Source organism: Malurus melanocephalus, unplaced genomic scaffold (genome assembly GCF_030028575.1).
Source record: "Malurus melanocephalus ecotype Western Australia unplaced genomic scaffold, MMel_1.1 scaffold_341, whole genome shotgun sequence".
In the NCBI taxonomy this organism is placed as follows: domain Eukaryota; kingdom Metazoa; phylum Chordata; class Aves; order Passeriformes; family Maluridae; genus Malurus; species Malurus melanocephalus.
Window position 1 is genome coordinate 567,936 of NW_026623573.1, and position 22,758 is coordinate 590,693.

Genomic DNA, 22,758 nt, shown 5'->3' on the forward strand with positions numbered 1-22,758 from the left:
AATAAGCAAGTTATTCTGATTACCCTGCCTTAATAGCATAATTGCATTCTGGATGTTCTCTCCTCAGCAATAACTCTGGTAATTACAGTCTATGTGTGGTCCAGGTCCTGGCAGGGGGCAAGAGGGTGGGGTTTGGGGAATTGCTGTTGTTGATGCTGTTGCTTGAATTTGAATTTTAAAAATATGTGGCCGGATTWTTCTGCACTGCAGCTATGGTCAGGCTCTAGGGTAATCTCTAGGATAAGAGAGAGTAGCTATCAGGTTTTAATTTTTAATTTTTCACCATGGTTGCTGAAGAAATCCCCACAATTGCAGCCTTCACTGGGGGAGGGGAGGGGGAAAAGGAGAGGTGAGGAGGGGATGGCAGCTATCACCTGTTTGCCTTTGTATTTAGTGTGTTTTCCTGACAACATATTGTGTGAAAAGCACAACCCAAGGGTATCTGCATTTCTGAGGTTTTTTCTTCATGGCTCATGCCACCATAAATCCATCAGGCCTGCAGTCACATCCTCTCAGTAGCCTGRAGTGAGCTTATGAGAGGCCAACCTCGAGCACCAAATCTGCCCTGAATATCCATGGAGAGGAGGTTGCTCAAACTGCAGCTATACTTAGGACTGAATTTCAGCTGATGAAATGTTGCTATAWGAGCTCTTCCTCCAAGAAAATTTAGAGCCAAAAATTAAGCCATTTGGTCATCACAAGAGATGAGAACAAACGTTTTCAATCCAAGAGGATTTAAGTGTGGAACAGTCTTGTAGGAGTACTTGGACAAATTACTTTGATAGTCCTTAAGAAGTACTGCATTACCATTCTCATTTTCCAATTTTTCCCACCAAAAAATTACATTTACAATTGTAATATTCTAGTCCTCCTCTCCCTGAAAAAGACTCCAGGAAACCCAACCCCACCCAAGGTTTGGTCCCCCAAAAAGAGAGAAGCCAGGCAAATTTGTATGTCTGTAACTAAGTTATTGTTAATGGTTTTATGCAGAAACTGTTCAAATACTCAGAGCACAGACAGCATTAAAAAAGTGTAGAACAGCCCTAGCAGAACAGCCAAGGTTTGACAGGGCCCAAATAACCCATCTTGATGATGTGGCTGAGTCCTGATGGGAAGGACTGGAAGAACAATTTCACTGCTGTTGCATGGGGAATTCTTGTTCRTAAACAGCCACCTCAGTTCTCCTGGGAATGCTGCAGTCACTTCAGGAAATAATACAGCTTGCAATTTGTCAGTTCATGATATGCACTTTGTTTACTATACAAGAGGAGATTTAATGAAATGGCTTGGGGTTTGAAATGGAATTTTTCAGCTCTTCATAATTTTGTAGCTGATTTAACCATTCACCTGGAATTGTGATGCAGAGCAAGTAATTGCACATGTTAATGGCAATTACAATAACTAACAGGCATAATGAAGTGTTTTGCATATGCACTCATGGGATTTTTTTGCATTCAAATCATCTGCATATTTTGTACAATTTTTCTTCATTGTATGTAAAAGAACTCTTTTGTATGTTGTTGCCATGACTATTTTATTTAGCACAGGATATTAAACTAAACATTCAAAGAATTCAAATGCGCAGTTCCACTGATATGTGTGTTATAATTGACTGCTTAACCAGATTGCATGAATAATGCTTCTTTTTTAATCAAAGGCTGATTCTTATGCATTTGTCTAGTTCTCTGGTAGATCAAGGGCTGTCTTAGTTACTAGAAATACAAAGATTTTAACTGAACTTTGAGAAAATCTCTTTGGGGATTTTCTTGAGAATCTACCAGTGCAAGAACTTTACTAGAGCTGATAGCACAGAGGCCAGATTTGCCAGACTACTCTTCTTCCTTTGCTTTATTTCATTACTTTCAATGTTCCCTTTTTGTTTTTATTTTTTTTTTAAGATTGAATGAGTCGTTCTACTCCAAGTCATTAAGCTAATCCACTTTTATTTGCTCCTGGTTTCTCCACAGCTCCTTTCCAGGACAGCCAAGCAGAGTCCTCCGAGAGCCCAGAGCTTCTCTGGCTCTTCGTTTGTTAGGTTAAGGGTTTTTCTCTGATGAGAGAAATTCTGATGAGATTAGCCTTGAGCTCTCTGCATAACCCATTTCRCTGTGAAATGGACAAAAAGAAATGGGAAAGAATCCCCTAAATTCARAGAACCAGCTTGCACAGGAGGGCAATCCAGAAAGCTGTAGGTCCATCAGTGGAATGGTTTGGCARTTCTGTAATGCAGCCTCGACTTCTTCCAGGGAGCAGAATGACTCAGTGCAGAGGAGACAGAGCTAATGATGGCTGAAGAGCCCTAATGATGCGTGTTGTGTACAAACAAAGTACAAATCCATTATATTCTGCTTTCGTTTTATTAATTGGTCATTCATTACCCAATGCACTGTCAATTAAGTGGCTCTAAAGAAATTCACGATATCCTCCTGTTCCTTTTGTTCATAATAAATGTGTCAGTCTCTGATTAAATACCTGAGTGCTTAGGACATGTTTAGAGGATGTGACATCGTCTACCTCTTCACARTATGACCCAAGGCTCCGATGACACAATTAAAGCACGCTCCAGCAGACAGACCAGTTACCCACAGTGAGCTTCCTCAGTGGGCTCGTCCAAAGTCATAAAGGTTGTGATTCAACCTAAAATCAGTCTCCAGRAGTGTCTCAATGTACACCCTGCAGGAGAGTCTCRGTGTGCTTATGGTTCARAACTCACCGAGTCAGCTTGTGCTGGAGTGAGGCACAAAGAAAACCYAGGAACAGCCACCTGTGYGTAATAAAATCACCAATTCTYATGTCAGAGCATTTGAAAACAGATWATATTTAAATTCTGACAAGCAAGGTACCAAATAGTCATGTTAGTCTGGGAACACAGTCAAATGGTTCAATCTATYCTAATTTGGCTAATTTCTCCTAAAAATTATAGTGGTCTCTTCCATTTAACAGAATTAGGCAGCATCTGTGCAAAGCAAGGTTTAAATAGCCAAGCATATGTTTTGCACACATGCAAATAAACTTAATTAAGAGTTGCACTCAGTCACAGAGTGAACTGACACACGGTATTGGACTCGGACTGAACAGTGCCACTTGTGTTTGGCTGCTGAACACAGACAATACACATTTCAAACACTGCAGAAATAATCTAGCAAGTACAAGTCAATGATGGTGACAGGAAAACTGTGACACAATCAAGGGAATATGCAGATAGAAAATATGGAGGTGTAAAYATATTACTCATCAGGAACTATTTGCTCAGCTATAATGGATGTCATTGCATCTGACTAAATCAGTAAGGGCTGTGAAAACAAAATGTGGGTCATGTTATCACCTTAATTAGTAACTACCAATCTTGCTAARCTTATTGCCTTCTCAACCGGTCAGAAACCCCCAGACTTTTGCCTCCAGTTCCCCAGATGGCCTGTAATAACTTTCAGATTGCATTCTATTTAACAGATCCTGACTTGAAACATGAACGAGTTCTGTCCTTCTCAAAAAATACAGAAATAGCTAAAAATATGAATTAGAGAGAAAGTCCTTGCTTCTTTTTATAGTCACAGTTTGAATTTCATGCATGTCAGTAGCTCTAAGGCACTGAAGCTATTAGATCATTTTTAGTTCTACCTATTATGTGAGCTGTTTTAGAAGAGAGAAAAACCTACTCAAATATATTTAAAGATGAAAGCAAAACATGAAACACAGCATCCTGAATGTATGCGGGCATCTGCATCAATGGCATTCACGAGCCAAGTGCATTCWGAAACAATGACACAGAGCTTGAATTCACAGCCCAAAGCATTACATAAAYACTGCTGGATTCAGTGGATGTGGCTGTTTCATCTCCAGTGCAGCACTGGGAGATGGCAGTCACACATCCCGGCCATGGCACCTCCTTTTGTCACCAATTCACACCAGTGCCACCAATCCAGTGCCAAGGGTGGCTTTATACCCAAACTGGGGGACAGCTGTGAGGGGAGGATGGTCCATGCAGTGTGACTGGTTCCAAACATACTCAACCCCCTGAGATCTGTGATGGGCAGGWTTTCCAGCTGGGGGAAGATGACTCTCCAGTGGGATTGGGAGAGTTAACTCAAGCTGGGGAACTGGTGTGTTCTCTTTCCTTATCTTTTACTTTCTCCCACATACACCCCCATTATCTTTAAAATGTTTTAACCACTTCAACTGGGCAGAGGAGGAGAAGAGAGAAGAGGTAGGCTTTTGTCAGAGTAATCACCTTGTTCCCTCTGTTTTAATCAAGAGGGTAGACTCACGTATCCTCACATTTGGGAAAGCAATCTTGAATTGCTATTGAGGAACCAGCCTGGAAAAGTCATCCAGATATTTAATGAAACTTAAGCTAAATGGGGTGAATAAAATCCTCTAGGGTATTGCTGAGCAGAGGGCCATTAATTCTTAGAACACAGCGATGAGTTTGGATCCTCACCTGAACTTGCAAGCACTGCCATGTGCTGTGCAGGTCTGGGGTAATTGCACATCCTGCAGATAATGATTGTGAGAATCAGCTCCTGGGCCGTGGGGAGCACCCACATCAAATGACAGACTTGTGTAGGTGTTTGTTTTTCCATGTACTASAGGCAAATGTTTACCTAATGAAGAGATACAGAGACTACCTGGGATTTTGTCTGTATTTGAACCAGTCGTGCACCTTTTTCTCTTACATTTGTGCTTCCTTTTCTTTCCAAGGGGATTTGGGGATGCTAGTGCTTTGCAATGCTTTGAACATAGCGAATAAGGGGAATGTGGAATTCAGACTTTGGAAGGTCCTGTGAAAGTCAACAGGAGCTGGGCTTAGAAATAWCCACTGAGTGTTAAAATTCTACTACAAGGACTGCTTGTCATCCAGTATGGTATTTAATTTTTTCTTGTGCTTTCATAACCAGGGGGTTTATGGGTTGTACATTTTTTATATGCACTGACAAGTATTTTTAGCCAAAGGTATTTTTGATCCCAGAAGCTCCCACAGGATTGGGATTGGCCTTTTCCTCTGGTCTGGTACAACCTCTGGGCTGACTCAGCACAGTAATGRTGTTCCTCAGACACGTCCTTTACCTAAGTGACACATTTGTGAAACAAGAAATGGAAATGTACAGGGACTCTAGTGAAGATCAAAAGAATCCATATCTTAAATTTCATCTTTTGTTTTTACTATGCAAGAACAGAAAAATATTTTTTTCTTGTCCTCTGTACTACGTGATTTTTTAGACACAAAGACCTTCATTCTGTAGTAGAAAGATACTACTACTGTTAAAAACTACTGTTCACTCTGTTTTTCTAATACAAGAACAGCTGTGTTTTCCTGAACAGAAGTTAYGTGGTGCTAAAGTAATAACTGAAAAGATCTTTCCATTTCCATTGAGGAAAACAGTTGAACTTCCATCTACATCAAAGAATCTCTTTCTGTACTCCTGGCCATTTTAATGGTTTTCTCTAGTAAATCTGAAGGCTAGAAGATCAGTTGTCATGGGAACTGGCAACAGATGACTCAAGAAAACAAAATTAAATGTTGGCTTGATGTCAACAGCTAATCTAGTGCCCTGCCAACTGCAATCACAGCTAACACGAGCCATGCCCAGCAAGCTGTGATTTGAAAGGAGCTGAAGCCAAAGATAGAGTTTCTCACCCCATGAACAGGAAAACATTTTAAAAACTGAAACTAATGAGGGGACCCAACAACTTTGGAAACAGTGAAACTTAGAAAAACATTGTTTGTAATTGCTGAGTTAGAGCCTTAACAGCTACAAATCAGATTTTCTTCTTTGACATCAAAATTGTGATATCAAATTAATTACCATTTCAAGATCTGTCTTAGCATTTTCAGAATCCATATGATTGATTTGTGCTGGGACAGAGTCCAAAAATTGTTTCAAATTGTGGTTTTAGTGCATCTGTTATCTAGAAAATCCAATTCCTATGSTATAATCTATTTTGCAAAGGAACATCTTCAAGTATATAATTTTTAGACATGAAATTTAAAGACTTTTCTAAGAAAACATATCTAGCTTCTTTTGTTCGTCATCAGAAGATTTGAAGGCCTAAAGGGGTGCATTAAGGACTGTAATTCAGAGAATATACAAAAAATTGTCTTTTATATCCAGTGATGGAAAATACAGTCTTGGTTAAGAACAATCTGCTAATACTTGGCTCCTCCTAGTGACAGTTAAATTAGCCCATATGGAGTGTAACAGAAAATAGAACAGTCTTGAAATAACATAAGAGTGTGTTTYGTGCTTGTTTACATAAACACGGCCTATGAAAATCCATGCAGGTTCATTTATGAAAGTACAGTGGATTAATTAACTATTAAAATCTGTGTGGACACTCATGTTGAGAATTAAAGTGAGCTCAATTTAATTTAGCTTTATTCTGTTCCAAAGTAAATGAACCTAAATTGAATTAAGATTACTTTAATTCTAGGAGAGAGTATTCATGCAAATTTACTGTGGTTTAATTAAGCTACTTCCAAGCACACGCACTTAGGTAAATTGGATTAGGTTTTGTAAGCATTTCCATGTAAAAAAGCCCGTAGGAGTCACATAAAGGACAACTTTTGGGCTGAAATGTCTTTATGTGCAGTAATGTATCACTCTGGCCACTTAAATAAACATGCAGTGATTGACTTCTCTCTTTGTTCTGGGATTTCCCGTGTGCGTTATTGCCGTGTTCTCTCTCGTGCTGCTACATGTTCCCTTTTACTCCATCGGGAAGATTTTCTGACCTTRCTCAGTTTGGGTTTTTTGAATTGTGTACCAAAATGGTCAACACCCACAACTCTTGGAAAATGGAAATTTTAGACTCCCAGGCCAGTTTTGTTGTCCGTAGTAAATTGTTAAAGAGCTTGTTTAGAACCTGTGACAATCCCTTCTCTAAATATTAAAGTTCTCATTAGCTTGATACATTATAAATCSAGTAGGACCTCATTTGCCTTTTTACATGTATAAAATATATTAAGATGCCTTCTAAATGAGCATCTCACACACATCTAGATCAGTTTAAATCAGGAATAGATTAATCTTAATCTACCCRAAGTATCTTCAGGTTTCAGATCTACCCTTAAAAGAATAAAAATCAGCTAAACCTACACAAAACCAATCTCTAGGCATGTCGATCCATCCATAGGACTGAAAATGGGTCTGTTTTGGTCTCCATACATTGGGCACACATTTTTCTTTTTGGGGGATGTAGCTGAGGACAGACAAGAAGTGGAGATAGGAATAGGATTTTCTGATGACACCGCCCTGCTCTGGTTGGGGTCTGAGCGAGTCCAGAGCTTTGGAAAAAGCCCATTTGTGGCTGGCTTATCATGAAGCCAAGAGGGAGTTGTGCTACAATATTATGTCTTTGGAGATTGTGCAATTTATGATCTTTGTTCAAGCCTGTGCCTAAAGGCACCATTTAGCCCATATATTGTACATAAAGAGTTCAAAGAAAAGTACATGCAAGTGCAGTGCTYCATTCATCTGGCTTTTCTTCCACTACAGCTGCATTGTGCATTACTGAAAGTAAATAGTGTTAGAAATTCCTCTCACATCTATTTGCATTATATCCCACATAGAAYGGCCTATAAAGAATGCAGTTAATGAATAAAATATAAGGTTTAGATTTAAAAAAAAAATCTTCTCTATGTCTGTTCAACAAGTGTTGAGATTTCTCAAAAACATTGGCTTTTTAATGARTCAAGGTCCTTTTCTATGGGCTGTGCAAAGTCCTGAGCTGACCTTGGTGCTGAACACTGGCGTGGTCCTCCCTGGTCCACGCATCCCAGGAACTCCCAGTGTGAGAGAAAATTGTGACTTTATCAGGAAACATACCATGTTGGATATATTACTTTTATCAGCTGATTAATGTAGAGGGAGTCTCAAATTCTTACAGCAATTTTGGTGGGAGTCTGGTCAAGAGAGGCCCGAAACAGCAGTCTATGAAAGCATTACTAGACAGGAAAACCAACAATTCATGATTGTTGATTTGGATCTGTGGATATGGATGAAAATTTTATCCTCACAAGAATGGAAATATGGTTTTAAGGCTGTGGCCTGTGCCACCTACACTGTGCTTATATTCAGTTGTTTTGTGATTTATATCATATAGGAAGGACAGAAACCCGTATTTTMAGAGCTGACTAGAAGCAAAATATGTACCTTTACACAGTGCAGAAATTGCCTTCTCACTGATTATTCTCTCAAAAGACCATCACAACTTCAAGTGAAACAGGAGAGGTTGTGAAGAATGCTCATAGAATGTGAGAAGCGATACGAGAAAATCCTACAGGGAGTTACAATTGAGTGCTACTGCTTTTGACATCACTCTCRTCACTTTATTTTATGTTGGCTGGTGAAAAAATGGTCATCCCTGTTTCAAATTATATGCTCTGTGGTGATAAATGTTAGAAGTTACAAAGATCCTATTTTAACAAGYGAGAAGAGAAATACATGTTGTGTGTGATGTTAGGCAATGCCTGTAAAGCTTCCCTTAAAAATTTATTTAGAGCTCAAACTAGCAATTTCAATTGCAAATGCAGAAATTCATCCCAAGGAGTCGTATTGCTGTATTTTTTGTTCTGAGCCAAAGGAAACCTGATTTACTTTTCTTGCTTTACCAGAATTTCTCTTTCAGTCTAGAAGAGTGGATAATTTATAGGCTTCTAAGCTTTTCCAGYTTTGGCCAAGTGGAATTTTCTATTGTGCTCCAATGTTTTTGCCTGAAGGTCAAAAACATATATTTGGGACATCTGTAGAAATATTGGTAAATAATTGATGGATGTGGACGTGTATTTTATTTGTAGGGGTTACATAAACAGATCACAGGATCACAGAGTGATTCAGGCTGGCAGGGATCACAGAAGATCATYKAGTYCAAKACAAAGGTTCTTTGCAAGGAAGASTTTCCAATTTCTCAAAGGATGCTGTGGTTGGAAAACAAACTGAATTGTGAAGTTATATCTTGTTATTGCAGAAGCAAGGGTAGAGCATGATTATATTGCTTTATTCTGTCAAATACCCCAAGATGAGGTCCTATTCCTGTGGAAATCAGTGTTGGTGAAATAAAATCCCCATTGTTGGGTCTTTCACGGCTTTTGGAGTAGTACTCATTCATAGTCAGTTTAGGGTCAAATTATCCATCCCTCCCTCACAGAGAAGAGCTGTGCTCTGTGGACAATCACAGCAATGGTCAACAGAAACAGGGCTGATTTAGAAACCTGAGTAATACTGGCAGGATCTGCCATGTGCATTAATTGCAGCCTGATCCTCACTCTGGAAATAGCTGCGCACGCTGTCACAGGGCTAAAAAACTGCGTCAGTGACATCTTCACCAACTGAGAATATTTCCTCCCCTCTGTATTCATTTCCAGGATTATAAACATGTATTGGTAGAAAGCCCTCGAGTCTGACACTGGTGCAGTTGGAATGATGCGTTKAATCATTCATCACCTACGCTGATAAGACCAGGCTTAATGATTTTAATAATAGCTCAGCATTACACTGAGTGCCTTCTGTTTGGAAAACTCTGTGTTGGAACAATCACCTCAGACCTTTGTAAAGCTGATRTGGCACTACAGACTCCACACTGGGTACTTGATGGCTCCAGACTCTTGTCCTGGCAAACAGCTTTTTATTCTTGATATCCCAACATCAGCTATGGAATCTCTTCCCCCTTGCCCTCACAGGATATTAAGGAGAGGAGCTCTACAAACCCACTAACAAAAGATAGAAATGCCAACAGAAAACATACTTAAACTCTCAGCCTTTTACCATTTCATTTTTTCTCCCTTACAGTAATTCCTGGGCTTGGACASGGTTTTATACAACTCAGTTGCATAACAACCTTTCAGTGAACCATTAAATTGCTTACACATACAACAAATTTCTGTGACAGATGATAAAAATAAAAATTGAAAAAAGRCCTTATTGAGAAAATAAAAGGAATTTATTGCCACATTTAAAACCCCCAAATATCCTAATTAAGATGGATCAGAACACTCAGTGATAGTAGTAAATGAATTTTCTAGCTTTTGAGAATAGCTCTTAGGACATTTTAAAGATACTTCCAGGAATATATTGGAATATCTGGTCTCTYGTTTTCTACTAAATATAACATTTATTCCAAATCGGCAAAGGTTACAAATGTTAATTACTGCAGTTGTAATAAAGCACTCCAACATGTTAAGTGTATTTAAATGAAAAGGACTTCAAAATAAGAGATATTTCTTTGGCTTCATGACAACAAGAGAACAAATGCCTCATTWTACAATATTTCTAAATCTAATCTTAATCTTTGCTTTAAAGAGTAGCTGTTTCCAATTTTTATGAGTATTCCTGTTCTATAGGTATTCATTAAATCTGATAGGAAAAGGTCTCAAATCGGAGTCCAAACACWATTTATGAGTTAGAAATACTGAATGCTATAGTCCTAATTTCACCTAATTTAAAACCTGTTAAGAAGGATTCCTCAAATGCCAATTTTTCTTCATTGTGTCTCGAAGAGTCTTCTGATTCTATTTGAAGAGTTCTAAAATTAGCACTCAGCATCCTGATAYACAGACAGATTTTCTCATTATCATTTTTTCCTTGAAAAACAGGAATCAAAAACAAAACACCTTGGATTTGCAAGTGGTAACGGACCCAATTTGCACCCACTGATACCCAGGATACAAGATTTTCAATACCCACTTATGCTTTGTGTGCCAAGCTTGTGCTCTGTCAACTGCTCAAACCATTACCTGGTAACTCTGACAATTTAATCTCTTTTTACTGGARGACTTTTAAAGAAGTTGCTCAAGAAAGCATTAGAAGATGAAATGTTGTCCAGCCTCAATGAAAGGAATCACAATTTGTTACTCTCTTAAATTTTAGCTATAACTCAAAGATCTATGAATCTCATAAATAAAGGAATGTCTTCTAACACAGAAACACCCTGGCAGCTCAAATGTAAACTATTTTAYCCCAAACTATTGCCACATGCACAGCATTTAACAGGAGACACTTAGGATGCTTTAAGAGGTTCACATACTTGAAGAAAGTTTGCTAAGAAAACTGGCACTAGAAGTGAAGTTTCTGCTACATGGAGAATACAAAGTGAATGAACAGAATTCAGATTCTGAAAGAGGTACTTTTAAAAGGCCTGTATTCACTGCAGAGATTATTTATTCCTGCAGTGTAAGTATCCAGGGGTGCTTCMTATATGGAAGTGTAAAAATGAGAGTTCCGAGTCTCATGCAAAAAGGGAAGATTAAGTCTTAGTCCTGTTAAAGAGGAGATTGATCACAAATTAATTGATCACTTCAATAYGACTAAGGAATCAGGCTTTTTGATWCAAAGAGTTTGTCCATTTCTTTGTTTGACTTAATCTTCCACTTTTCCATATACTAAATTTTTGACTTAGGCCATGCCACTGACATTAATTAAAAGACTCACAATGATAATAAATCATTGAAACAGTACTTCATTAAAGTTATTCCCTAAAGTATCCCTTAGGGTATAAACAATGGGCTGTCTTGTTTATGACTGAAAGCCTCTGTTTTGCATATGTTCATTGAATTAAACCAAATCAATTTTAYATTATCCACATGATTAATGCACTTTTTTCAGAAGAAGCAATTTACCTGAGCTGCAGAGGATCCTTTAGTCACTGACTAAACTATTCTGGAAAATAAACATGGGTGGTTGTAGATGATGCATAAGAAGTCTCAATAAGAGAAAAAATTGTTAATATCTATTTCCTGGGGCAAAAAAAAGACTATGATTTACTTTACATTTATAAGATTTTATTAAAAATTTGTTTAGATTTTCTCCCTGGGCTTTGCCAGTTCCCTAGCAGGAGGTATGCTCAGTGCTCCAAAGTGGAATTATTTTCCAGAACACTTTTACAGGAATTACATGATCTTGTATCTACAGAAACAGACAGTGCTCAGTTTACTTTAAAAGTATTTTCTTTTAGAACTGAAAAATTATAACTTTGGAACATGGCTTTAATTTCCAGCATTTCAATGTACTACAGATGTAATACAACAGTGCTCATTAGTAAGAACAARRTATTTCTGAGCAGTCAGTGAAGAGYTGAGGCATYGATGGAATGAAATTTCAACAAGAATTGTGAATAGTGATTAATTCTGAAGTGTACAAAACTCCTGTACCTGTGGGTTTTGGCCAGTTGTGTAGACACCTTGCAAGCAAAGAGCTTCTAAACCCCTTTGTTTTTCACTTGGATCTCATTTTCTGCACCATTGGCACAGAATACTTGCACAGAACAGTCATTGTGGTTTTAAGTCTGCTTTTGCCTTCGTGCAGGAAAAGCCAGTGTTTTTAAATTTAGATGGTAATAATATGTTCCCAGTGACAAAATAATGTAGAAAACCATTCTGAAATATGGCTCTCTGGAAGCTGAGAGCAATGCAGCTGTTCACTGAGTTCCTCTCCTGTTTCTTTTAAATCCAGAGCATCTGCCTTCCAAAACACTCCAACGTTAAGTCTCCYTAATGAAGGCATTTAGGATTGCAGGAAGGAAAGACTGTTTTCCTGCATTCTGGGAACTATGGCTAAGACTGGGTGGGGAATTATATGAAATGTAAATATTCTAGAAAAAAAAATASTAAGGGAAGAGGCCAGAACAGGCTTTCACTTCTGTAATTTAGGCTGGAATCTTTTCAAGGAGTKCTGGAGCAGTTTGCTGACAGTGCTACAAGACAAAATTGTCTTGGGAGAAAGGAATCACAGGTTTGATGTGGTAGCTGACTGAAAGTTACACTGGGGTTAGAAGCATTTTAATGGCCAAAACATCTCCAGTGTGTTTGTTTCTGGTGTCACACCAAGCCCAGAGCTCTGCTCCAGCGTTTCCAATGAAATGCACTGGTTAAACAGCAACTTCCAGCTTCTTCTGCGGGAGAGAAAAAGAGAAACTTTTGCAACAAAGAGAAGTTGATTTGAAGATTTTCATCTGGTTCTGCMTTTAGAGAGCTGAGGCCAATTCTGAGTGTTCCGTGGGCTTTCACAGTGGCACACAGTGCACTATTAATGATCCCGGCGCCTGTCAGTGCAGACATGATTTTCGTGGTTAAAATAGGAAATGCATTCATCTGTTTTACATAATATACACAGACCTGGAGAGAGCCCAAAGGGTCCATCCGTGTCTTCCTATGCAACTTGAAAAGAGAAAGTGAAGGAGTTTYAAGGGAGATCAGGAACAGAGGGTGAAAGGAAATAATCTTTTTCTTCCTCGGATTGAGCTGCTGCCTTCTGTGTGCTCTGAGCAACAGCAGCACTCGGAGGTGAGTAASAAGGAATAAAAGCAATGAATAGAAAGATGGATAAATACTTCCTTCCTGCTACAGATGTTTTTGTGATTTTGTGAAACGGATCTATTATATTTACYGGGAGTTTTAGCTGAGGTGAGTGGACGCTAAAGCTTTTGATGTTTTAAAAGTATTTCTGAGCTTTTATATTGAGGGAATGCTGTGAGCTTTTAGCATGAAGGAATTGGGACTCCTCGGATATTTTGCTTGTGATAAAATATGCAAGAATGTGTTATCTCTGTGATCATTAGGAATAGAGAAAAACATTCCATTGGCTCTCTTTTACCTAAGGAAGTAGGATTATTCTTTCATACTTTGGGCTCTGAAAATCATCCATTTCATAACCAGGAATGTGTTCCTCTCAAACTGGGAATCAGGGATGGTGCTGGCAGATAATTGCATAACTGTTACATGTGCTTATTTCGGGATCAATAGATACACTTTTCCAATAGGGAGAGGGGTTTATGTCTGCAGTTTTGTTGCAGARAAGCTGAAGGGAATGGGGGCAGGARATAAGGAATTTTTCTCACTGCAAGTGCCATAATACTTTTGAGTTTAGGCGTGTATTGGATAGCTCGTTTCTTTCCTCTTGGCACTGATGAGAAAAAGAGTTTTGCTGAAAAAATCCAAGAGTGTGAGAAAATTTTTGTCTGTGAAACCTCTAAATCTGGTCAGGTAATCTAACAGTTGTCCAGCAAGGCTCTGGCTGCATTTTGCTGTCGTTYGAAGGTGCAGAATGTATTTATGCTACCAAGTATTTCAGATATTGACGTATATTCATTTTCAAACAACAGTTGAAAAAATGAGAAATGCATTAGTTTATAGAATATGAACTGTTTCAGTAATGTGTATCAACCAACATATAGAAGCATTCAGGAGATTATTTTTTTTTTCWTTYTATAAATTTGGATCTGCATTATGATTAAAATAAAGTGCCTGGTGAAATTAAATTCACATACTTAAAAAGAAGCCATCAATTCCCTTCCTCTCTCACTCTTCCTACACATTATTCATCTGGTATGTGAAAAGCTGTTCTGTRGCTTCCACACAAAAGCAAAGCGAAAAGAAAGCCAAAGATGTTTTAGTTAAATAACGATTATTTGCAGGATCCTTTTAAAGCAAAAAACAAAATGTTCTCCAGATACTGTGAAAATATATACGTAATTTCAGATAATCACATGTTATATACCAGAAAGCTGCTATGTTAAAAGCACATTATTAAGATTTTAAAGGCAGGCATGAAAAACTTAGGAAGTGCCAGAATTATGGTTGTCTCTGCAATCTTCACTTGGTTCCTTGTGCTTATGCATTGTGATGCAGCCTTAAAGTGCACATCAGACACATTTTTCTCTGGTAATCTGTGAAAGCAGAAGTTATTAATATGTTCAGAAGGTTTTATGGAGTGCTTGTCATTACAGCACCTGCTGCACAAAAGCTCTGGACTGTCCACCTCACAGACTTGAGGGGTGTGCAGAGCATCAGAGAGAGATTGGAAAATGAAAATTTACATGCTTAGAGAAAAATGGTGAGAGATGGACGGATTCTCTGGCGGATTCTCAGCTACATGAAGATTCATGTGTGAACTGTAGGATGAAGATGAGCACCTTGTTTAAATTATTTGCTCTTCTTCCCCCCTGGCAGTCTGGCAGGAGTAGGAGAAAGAGTCCAGACCTCCAGGCCTTCTCCATCTTCTTTGTTCCACAGTTCCCTGACCCATCCACAACTTTTGCAGCCACTATAGAATATTGCATAAGATTACATAGCTAGCAGCAGGCATGTGAGAGTTCTGGAAAAGACTTTGGAATATCAATTAACCCAGCCCCAGACCTTCTGGCCCAGAGTTCAGCATCAGTGTTTTGTCAGCAGTTCCTCAGGCAGCAGAGTTACAGGGTAACAAACTGAACCAGCAGACWGGAATGAAGGCAGAACCTTTACCTGCACCCATCAAGCATTTTCCAATAGAGAAACAGTCTCCAAAATTGGAGATTGGATTCCATTTGAGTGGAGGACAAGGTACTTTGAATTCAATGTTTAAAATTTCCTTAAAATCTCTCTAATTGGGTTTTGTCTCTCTTGAAATTTTGGCTCCAGATCTTTCTTTTTGTGTGTGTGTGTGTTTCTAATCCTACACGTCACCATTCCAGGGCACAATTTTTCTTCTCCTAATTCCAAGTCTGGGACAGAGTTTTAGGACRTGCTTTGAAGGCAAAACCAATTAAGAAGTTGTTTTTCCTTTAGCTATTTGTTTCCTTTCCCACTTGTAGTCCATCATCCTGCACTCAGCTCCTTGTCCTCAATTTTTGSCCACTCAATGRTTTCTGAGRCAGTGTTGTGAAGTGTAGCACTGAMAWAACCCAGGTTAAGAGARCSCTTTAAAAAAGAAGTTGTATTATACACATTGAAGGGTTAAGGAGATTTTCAGTCTTTCTCTTAAAAATGATCCTAGAAAAATATTTTAATYTCCGTTGGAATGAACAATATGGTTTTTTGCCATTGGATTTTTAGTGTTAGTCAATAGATTGAATCTAYAATGTGTAATTTCTAGTAGTGCCAGCCTTCATACCATAATAATCTATAATGGCTATGCTGTAAGCATTAAATATTACACATAAGAGCATGCCATGAATGCTGTGTGATTATTGTTATTATGAGTGGGTAAATTATAGTTGATTAATTTATGGATCCCAAATCTTGTCCACCACCAASCCCTTGTTTCTGCTGGAAATCTGCCACTATTTTGCAATTATAAAGCAACAGAATGTGATTTATGTTGTTTTTAGAGGGTTGAAAAGGAGTTGATTTATAGTAGAACACATGGGGTAGCACTAATGCTATTTATTTCAGCATAGCCTTAGTAAAAAATGCCCAGCACAACTTCAGACTCATGTGACTGGAGCACTTTTCCTCACTCTCCTGGTGGTGTTTGAGAWGAACAAACCTCAACTGACAATAAATAAAAGATTTCCAGTTCTGCATCAGTATTTTCCTGCTCTGTGGTTTTAACCCGAACACTTAACAGGCTCGTGTGGTAAAGCAAGAGTGGAGTACAAAGCTGTTTGGAGGAAGAACTCTGCTTACCTGGGGAAATGGGAACATTTTCCTTAATGAATGACCATCAAATGAAATCTGATTAAGCACATAAAATATGAAAATCCCAGAGGCCCATGCGGTGAACAGAATTAGATTCCTGTTTGATTTGTAGCAGTCACTTTACCTTTGCATTGCCGTTTGATTTTTCTGTTTCTGATCTCAGAGAGTGATGTCTAGGAGAGGTAACTTTGCAGGGTAGGATATTTTCCATCCTTTTTGGCACTTTACAGTAAAGACTCACTTTTCACTAAAGCAGCTGCAAGGAACCTGATAGTGAAACTTATTAAAATAAATTAGATGAATGACTGATCTGATTTACACATTTCCTACTGTGACCTGAGAACTTTAKGAAAAAAAATACTCTATTTAAACATAAAATTTTTGAAAGTTATAAATTTTTTCATGCCAGAAGCAATTTTTAAAKTATTTCTGATGTTTTTGAATGCAGTTTGATTTATATAGTTTCTCTTATTTTGTACTGGAGAGTCCTGCAGATCCTCAGTTGATATAATCGGTAATAGATCAACTGATTTCGTAAGAGCTGGAACAATTTATAGCACTGATAGTAAATCTGCCCTTGAAAAATTGTATTYGAAAGTGCTTAGTTCTCTGTGTTAGGAAAAAGTTTTGTGGTTAGAAAATTGGACTAAGGAAAGGATCTGTTCTTTATCCAGTTCTTCAAAACTTTGGAAAAATCATTAAGATTATGCCACAGTCTGTTTTGTAAAGCTGGACTAACCTCCTTTGGAATATTCRAATTGCAGTCTCTTCAGAAAAACAGTCTTATTTGTCAATTATTTTCTTGGTTGTTTTTCCATCTTATTTCTTGGAACATGGCTCCAAAATACCCTAAACCTGCCCTGCAGCTTTTACAGCAATATTTTTGGAATTTTAAGAGGCAAGTTGCAAAGAGAAACCCCTCAACATTCTTATTTGGCAGAACTGTAGAGCTGATCACTGTGGATGAGCCTGAGCCATTTATAAATAGGAGCTGGTTTGCTGTGAGTAGGGATCACACAATAATCATGTTATGACAGAGATCTAAAACAAGAATGAAGATGTCAGAGCTACCTAGCAGCAAATGTAAATTTAATCTTAAGATAAAAGCATATCAAATATACCCAAGTGGCTTATTGCCAGAGATGCTAATTAGAAAAAGCTGTATTATGCAAAGCCATTTGTTCCAAATGGCTCTTCAGGGACCAGTTTAAGGAGGAGTTTCCCCTGTGTGGTTTGGTCTTGTTTACAGAGGTTGTTAATATTTGCAAAACCATCTCGGTTAAAAAAATACGTCAAGTGAATAAAAGAGAGTTTGGCACTTTGGAATTTTCACTTTTCAATAAGAAAAAAGCTTCGAAGGAAAAGCTTTAAATTGCAAACTCGTAKCAATAGTAAAAGTTTCCCCTCTGTAGCCTGGATCACTGTCTTTTCAGGACAAGAGTGATAAGTAACTTTGGACACGGTAAACAACTGCTTTATAAGCAGCAGTTTTAGGATCCACAAGAAATGAATCCTGAATTTCATTTGGAGTGGTGCTCAGGCTCAGGTCAAAAGGGTTTAAGGARTAAGAGCCAAAATTCAGTGCTGTTTTAGGGGAGGAGGCCCAGGGCATCCAGGTGCTTAATTTCCAAAAAAGGGACTATGTACAAAAGAGTTGATCAAGAAAAAAAGAAAACCATAAAATAAACAGTCCAAAAAGCAAKATGCCTGCAAGATTCCTTTAAGCTGATAAAAACATACTTTTTGTTTGAAACCCAGGTGAAATATATGCCCATAACTCAAGATAAAACTGTCCTAAAATACGATGAATAGCAGTGGAAAAAGTAAGGAGATATTGTAGGGAAAAGGTTGGTATTCAAAAATTAAAGTTTGCCAGGATGAATGTAGGAGGATCACGTTAGAAACTCTGTGCATATTCCTCATTTCCCCTTCCTCAGCACTAAAATGGTGCTCCTGTCACAGGGAAGGAGCCTCCTGCCAAAGCAACTGCCAGGAATGTCCTCTCTATTAAACACACATCCATCCATTATCCCCAGACTCCAGTGGACATGGCAAATGGTAATCTTACCTTTCAAAGTAAATTAAATTTCTTGTATCCCTTTTACTCAAAGAGGATAAATGAAGCCCAGAGGGAAGGAAAAGGTTGCTCAAGGCCACCAAGCAAGCCAGTGGTTGGACTGCATGAAGAAAAAATCAACAGATCGCCCTGGTTTGGGGTATCTTGGCYCATGCACAAGACAGTCTTTATGAAAAGTGACATAAGAATTGTAAATAGTGTCCAATTTATACATAACTACCTTAAAAAAAACCCCACAGTGAAGCATAAATACCATAAAACTTGGGGTTGAATGCTGAGCTGACAACACTCGGTGTGAGAAGCTCTCTAATACAATATATAATTAATCATGAATTTKCTATTCTGCAGCAAGTGGAACTGTATCAGTTTATAAATAGTGTACATAGATCTCCCTGGCTGGATGACAGGATTACTGCTGTGAAATTTTTTGCAAATCTTTGAAATCCTGCAAAATGAGGCATCATCAGAGAAAGGGATGACAAAGAGAGGAGGAGCCTGGGGAGAGACAGAAATACGAGACTGGCCCTATTAACAGAAAGCTGAATTTAACCTGCAAATGCAGGTTTAAAAACTGCAAATGTGATATCCCATTATTTAAATACRTGGTACCACAATGCCTGTTCCAACTGTGCTACCTTCAAAGATGTTTCAGTTTTAATAGATTATGTGACATTTCAAAATCCAAGTGKGGAGAGAGTTGCTAATATATTTAGACTGGGGAGCTTCATTTTGGTCATCTCTGCCTCCAGCTTCCTCTTAAAACATTTAATGGAGCTTCATTCCTCTTGGCTTCTCTGAAGTGGGGACTTTAATTTATTTATGCTGATGAGGAACTTTTCAATATCCTCTTCCCCTCCTGTCACCAGTACAGAGAAGAGAGCAATGATTTTTAAAGGAAACTGTTTTTTATCTAGAACATGCAAAATTAAAAAGATAYTGGAAAATGCAGCATAATTCAGGCTCACAGCACTCTTGAGACCTAGTTAAAGAATACCTGTTAATGGATTAATTTTTCACGCTCCACATATGCAGAGAAATGTATTTCAGGGAATATATAGGCCTACAATATAAAATCAATTTCAGAAGTAATGTGATGAAATGGTTGAAGGTGATGAAAGCACTGATTTGTTTGAATATCCCATGATTTGTTCATTGTACAACAAATGCCCAACTTCACCCCTTGTGCAGTGGTTGAAGAGGAAAATGCCACACGTGACTAATCTGACAGTTRTTGTAATATTTAATGTGGTCAGCCCTCTCTCAAACTTCTGCTTCTGGTTAATCTATTTTATACAATTTGGCTACCAAGTATTCCTTTAAAACTAAAGCAGAGGAAAGGATTAATCCATATGAAGGATGGCTCTCTCCATCCTCTCTTCTCTTGAGGCTGCTTGTGCCAACTTTCTCCAGAATTGTGCACCAAATTCCTTCAAATTATTCCCCAGGCCTTCCTTGTTCTTTGTACAGAAAGTTCACCTCCCTCCCCAAAAAACTCAAGATTTTCTTAGAAGTCATGTAACTTAAATTAAACCACAGGCTATTGAGCCTTTATGACTCACTTTACCAAGCTCTTCTGAATAACCATGTGGGCCAGAAAATTTAATTAATTTCTATTGTCTATCTGCAAAATCTATTAATGTTCTTCARGAAGAAATAAGCTCTGTCACTCACATAAAACTGAGCAATCAGACCCTAATGTTATTTTTGCAGCACTGTATTTTTTGCCAAAATTAGATCTCAGTCTCTTGTGAGAGTATCCAGGCATGACCAGCAGGCAGCAATACCTGGGCAGCAGTTGGGAAGATGAACAAATATATTCAAGTATCAGAAACTTTCAGAATGCAAATTTCTGATTTTCACTTTTGGGGAGCAAACCTTGAAAAATTAATTCACATGCACTCAACTGGTTCAAAAGCCAGATGGCCAAGGAGATCCATCCCATTCCCTTGTCCCTCTCCCACTGTAAAATACAAAAGGAGGGGGGCATATATGCAGTTATCAAGATGATGCCATAATCACACATCTAGCAGTGGTAATAAAGCCAAAGAACTGTTTYTCTCCCTCTGTCTGCAAGTCAAAAGCTTTTTCCCTTGTTTTCAGTGCCAGAGGAGTAAAACTGGGCCTATTTTATGGCACAAGTACAGTGCCCCAAGGAGAATTTCCCTGGCCTGTTACACCTGCACTGCCACTGGAAGTCAGCTATAAACACTGCCCAAAGGAGAGAAAAACACCAGGAACCTCTCTTGTTACCCCAGATAATGAGAACTTTCCCCAGTTTTTCTTATTAGTTTCAGGAAGATGAAAAAAAGGTGAGAACTCCTTTTCCATACAACATTTAACAATCAACTGGAAGGTGATAAATGCAATAATCCAGAGAAATTAGCACAGTGAAACCCAATTAAAATGGGACAGCAACAGCAATGATCTGCAAATCCAGAGGAGGCAATTTGTGCCAAATGACACATCATATTATTTTCTTCTGAGCATAAAATTGCACATCAACTTCCCAAATACCATTATCAATGCCAGTTACTGTTATGTGCACATGTATCAAGACACAAACACATCTGTCATTCCATAACTGCTGAAACACTGAAGCTTACCCAAATGGGCTACGGGTTTTTTTTTTGGATTCATGATTGCTCAGTCAGAATTCATAATAGAAAGTGACACACCCCTGAATAACATTTAGATTTTTATGGACCATCTATAGAAAGGGAGCTAATACAGAAATTACTCACAGTTCATCTGTGTTGAGTTCTCATTTCTCTCTCAGTTGGGAATGGAGCTGGATGCACAAGCAAAGTAGGAAACAGCTCTTCCCCCACTCCAAAAGACAGAGCCCAATTTGAGAGGGGAGAAAATCCCAGGAAATTTGCATTGAACATTACTGAARATTCGAAATAGCATTTCAAAGATGCTTGTGAAATTCTTCAAATGAAATATTGAACAGGGGTCTAAAAAGGAACTCTGGTTATTCAAAGTAAACAGCGTAGGAAGAAAATTAGTATTGTAATAAGAGAAGGGAACTGTTTACTTTTTCTATTTCTGCTCATTAAAAATGTGATTAAATGAGAAGGTGAGATAAGGAGATCAAGTGTCATGTATTTCACACAAGACAGGTAGTCAGCATCAGATTTGACTTCAGACTAAGTTCCCCTGTAGCTGTGCATCCTGTTGGGGCTGGGTTTTAATAGATGTCATGCTAGAAATTATGACTTTGCTGTGTTTGTATGAAGTAGCTGCTGATGCCATCCCATCTGTGCCTCAACCCTCATTAGCCTCTGCTCTCATTTTCTACGCACATTAATCTATTTTGAGGGAATCATGGCAAGGAATTCTGCCTGTGCAGGGAGGTGTCACTGTGGAAATGGTGAGCGCCGTGAAGTTGTCGTTCTGTTTGCACGGAGTGTGAGGGCACAGTGTCAAGGAGGGGGTGATGAACTGAGCCTGCAGAAAGGCGTGGATTGGCAAAGCCTGGCTTTGGTTCTGGAGCTGTGGTTACACATCAGAACTGCCCTAAGCCACAGCCATGACATGATKCACACCTCCAGCTGTGGCAGCCATCTCTCACATGAGCTCTAAATACGSTCATACTTTTGTACAGCTGCACACTACAGTCACTGAAAATACTATTCTGTGGCAGTCAGTGCAGTCATTTTGCACAACACTAAGGCTTGTTTAAAAAAAAAAAACCAAAACAAAACAGTTATATTATCCATTTGTGCTCCTTCAGACGTCATAACCTCTGAATGTTCAGAGCAAGATAGGGTATCATATCACGGGGCCGCTGTGGGCAACTTTCTCAGCCTGCGACCAGTCAGAATGGGCTCCAGGAATTAACTAAAGAGACTAAAAGGCAGAGCTTAGAACAACATTCAGAGGTGAAGTTTCTCTTTCCAGCACTGGATCAACCTGTGACTCAGGTCCCACTACACATTTTAGCTCTCCTCCTTTGTAAAGTACTTGGGTCTATAATTACAAAACAGGATTATGTAAGACTCAGCTGTTATGTTAAAGTACCAACTGGAAAACATGACACTAATACATGATACTCAGCTACTTCAAGTTTTTTTTTTTTGTTCTCAATGACTGCAGAGTGCCCAGGTTAGCTTGTAGAACAAGATGTCAAGGACCACTTTAATGAAGAATTGTGGCTGTACAGTTGCCATGGTAAACTTTATTTGCTGAGTGCCAAAGAGCATCATGGAAGAGAAGAGTTGTTTTCCTTCTTAAATGGTCAAAACATAAGTTAAACCAGTCTTTAGGCAGGCTCAATGTGTCCTGAAGCCAC

The 22,758-nt window shown here is 38.5% G+C and overlaps 1 protein-coding gene across 2 annotated transcripts in view; it reads left to right on the forward strand.

The window, feature by feature from the left end:
- Positions 1 to 22,758, forward strand: part of PHACTR3 (phosphatase and actin regulator 3) — a 98,792-nt gene that overhangs the window by 12,899 nt on the left and 63,135 nt on the right. Inside the window, exon 1 of one of the 2 annotated variants that reach the window (XM_057378127.1) lies at positions 13,202 to 13,273. The exons of the other annotated variant lie outside the window; for it this stretch is intronic. The gene's annotated coding sequence lies outside the window, so the exon portion shown is untranslated. Of the gene's footprint in view, positions 1 to 13,201; positions 13,274 to 22,758 lie in introns of those variants that run through there. 2 annotated transcript variants of the gene reach the window in all.